Source organism: Mycetomoellerius zeteki, unplaced genomic scaffold, assembly GCF_001594055.1.
Source record: "Mycetomoellerius zeteki isolate Tzet28-1 unplaced genomic scaffold, Tzet1.0 scaffold287, whole genome shotgun sequence".
In the NCBI taxonomy this organism is placed as follows: domain Eukaryota; kingdom Metazoa; phylum Arthropoda; class Insecta; order Hymenoptera; family Formicidae; genus Mycetomoellerius; species Mycetomoellerius zeteki.
In genome coordinates this window covers 202,033-205,252 of record NW_017257268.1, presented here as the reverse complement: position 1 = coordinate 205,252, position 3,220 = coordinate 202,033, and positions in this window count along the sequence as shown.

Here is a 3,220-nt window from a genome sequence, read left to right as displayed (position 1 = left end):
TTCCACCGTAAAATATGTACCACAATTCTAATATGATTTTTTAAGAGTGTATATAATTTATTTAAATAAGCATCATTGTATAGATCAAAGTAACACTTCTCCAATAAGAAGTTAATGCACTCACAGATAAAAATACCATTATCATAGCTTTCGCGAGTATTGATTATTTCCTGACAATCATTTAATATTTTAAATAATAACACTGGATATAATCTTTTTAATAAATTACATGATAACAATAATTTGACTTCAGTATATCTTCCATTCATAGTCAAGATATAACATATATCCTGTAACATATGAAAATTTATTCTAATAGTCATTAATGAATTATGTATACATATACATATATAATATTTAGCGTATAAACTACATGTGTATATATATATATGTGCATATATACTAGTCTATACTGTATAGTATGTACACATGCAGGCATGGCTAGTAACAAGTTATTTGCCATCCTTGCATACATACATATATAGCGTATATGTATCTGTTAATTCGCTAAATTTGTTAAATTGTTTTATCAATTAAAAGAAGCTTAAAATACGAAACTTACCAAAATATCGTTCAACCAATGTAATTTTCTTGCACTTGTTCTTTTAAGTAATTCTTGTTTGCACAAAAAAATTTCAGAGTTCTCTGTTAATTTAAATACACTTTCACATATTTTATATGCTGTAAGTAAAGTAGCAGCGCTTTCAAAACACGCGTGTGTTTTATTCCAAAGTAAAAGCCATTCACTTAACAACTTATCATTTTTCTTTGAATATAAGGCAAGTTTAATATTTTTAATATATGATTTTGAAAGCGTAGGACAAATCATTTTTAGAAATTCAATCTGCGAATCTGCATCTATATCTATTTTTGACAAAAAGCGTAGTATCATTTGTAGAGAATTATCATGCGTAGCTAAATCAACTTCAGAAGAATGAGCTACTATATGATTTAAGTGCCACCTCTTTCTGGATGGAACGTGTTCAAAGTATGACTTCAAAGTAGAAAAATAATGATCTTGTAAATCTCTAGCAGTATCATTTGGAACGAAAGATATTAATTTGTTTATAATCCAACATACAATTTCAGTACTGATACATATGTTATCTTTTACGAATACAAGGATTTGTTGGAACATAATACTTGAAGTATATTTTATACTACATTGTGTGCTCAGTTCTTGAAGAAATATTAACAATTTCTAGAAAATAGAATTTTTCTTCTTAAAAACAAGAATAACACAAAGTCACAAAAGACTAATTTTGAGAGAAATACCTTATGTAAACAGTCTGGTACATTATTGCACAGCTCTATTGCATTTTTTATTTGTATACAATCAAATTGTGTCTGAATATTGGACTGTATACTACAGTCGACATTGGTTGACTTGCTATTTATAAGTTTCCATAGTAATACATAAGCGATCCATTGATATTGTTCTTCATTTGGAGAATGTCTATAAACATATATTGCAAAATATAAAAACAAAAGCAGTGACAATAATATAATTCATAATATAATTGGTTGTTTACTTACATCAAGCTTTCAATTACAGTTTCCAATTCTGTTAAGTCAACACAGCAGTTGTGATGGAATTCATTCAAAAAATTGCTATCATTGTTTATATAAAAAATATTTAGAGATGTGTACCATAAACGAGAGAAAATGCATTTGTTCAATTCCAGCATTTTTGTTTGTATCGACATTGCTCCACATTGCTTTCTGCAAAATTGTTATGGTAATTATACACGGAGCTTTCCAACAAGAGGCAAAATTTTATATGTTTTAAACGTTATATATGTATTAAATGTATCGATATGTATCTCTCTGGTATTAAGTTTCAAACACTTTCTTCTTCTTCTTTAATTATGGCTCCTGCCTCCTATTTAAACTCAAGACACTTCTTCTTCTTTTTAATTTATGGCTCACGCCTCCAAACAGTAAATAGGAGGTCGATACGGCCAGATCACGATCCCAATGAATGTCTTAGAGAAAATAAGTGGATATAACGATAATTGCTGTGCAAAAACAGAGCGCTCGCCTGGGAGCAGAATATATTCCCGAAGTAACCTCGCGACAGAGTGCCGAAAAGAGGAGGAGCAACAAGCTTCGCTGGGATGGGAGGGGGAGGCAAGAAAGAGGCAGAGCGCCTGCGCAGATTACAAGGAGGCGCGAGAATACAAACTCAAAAATGCCTGTTGTATGTTTTACTAAAACCCGTATCAGACTACCAACTTTGCAAGCCGACCCGACTGCCAACTCTGATTGCCGATCAATAATGGACCAATCACAATAAGACTGATTCAATGTGATTGGTCCATTATTGGTCAACAGCCAGAGTTGGCAGTCGGGTCGGCTTACAGAGTCGGTAGTCTGATACAGGCTTAAGGCCGGCATTGAAAAATTCAAATTTGACCAATTGAAATGAAAGGAGCTAAAATTTCTTTGTCCTTATTGGTCAAATTTCAATCTTTAATCTTCAACCTCAATCTTCAATGCGTAGTCTTATTCCGGCCTTACTGAAAACATGCCGAAGAGTCAAGTGGACCAGCCAATCGGTGCTCCGAATGTTTTGTAGCGTTTGAAGCGCCAAGTGGACCGCAGCCGCAATCACGTGTTTAGCAGCCAATTATGAATTAATTTCTGTGTACTAAAAATGGCTACCTAATTGGATTGGTGAATGTCATCCGTCTTGTAAACGACGCCATTTTTAATACGTCTTTAAATACTTTTTAGTACTTTTGCGATACTGACATAAGTCGGTCACGCTTCTCTTATAATTCTATACTCTTCAGTTCAAGTCTACTAGCCTTGCTTGCCAGCAAGGACACAGTCAGACACTGGCTGCGTTTCGTTATTCACTGTCAGTACTGATAATATGACGTCATAAAGTAGTACTGCAGAAGCGTTTTGAAATTACTAGTAGTACTTTTACAACATTGCATAACGAAATGAATTTAGTAGTACTTGGTAGGACTGTGTAGAAATAAATAATTTTTTAAATTTTAATAAAATTTGGAATTATTAATTATATTTATATCTTTGCGTGCTTTTTCTGCATCTACTTTATTCATTAATATGTCATATTAATATGTCATAACTTTTTGACATTATTCGTTTCGACATCTAAAAAACAAATTTTTTCCTGATTTCCCATTTCGTTGAATTTCGCCATCTTTTTACTGCGATTACCTGACCTCGCCAGTCGCAGTAATAGAAA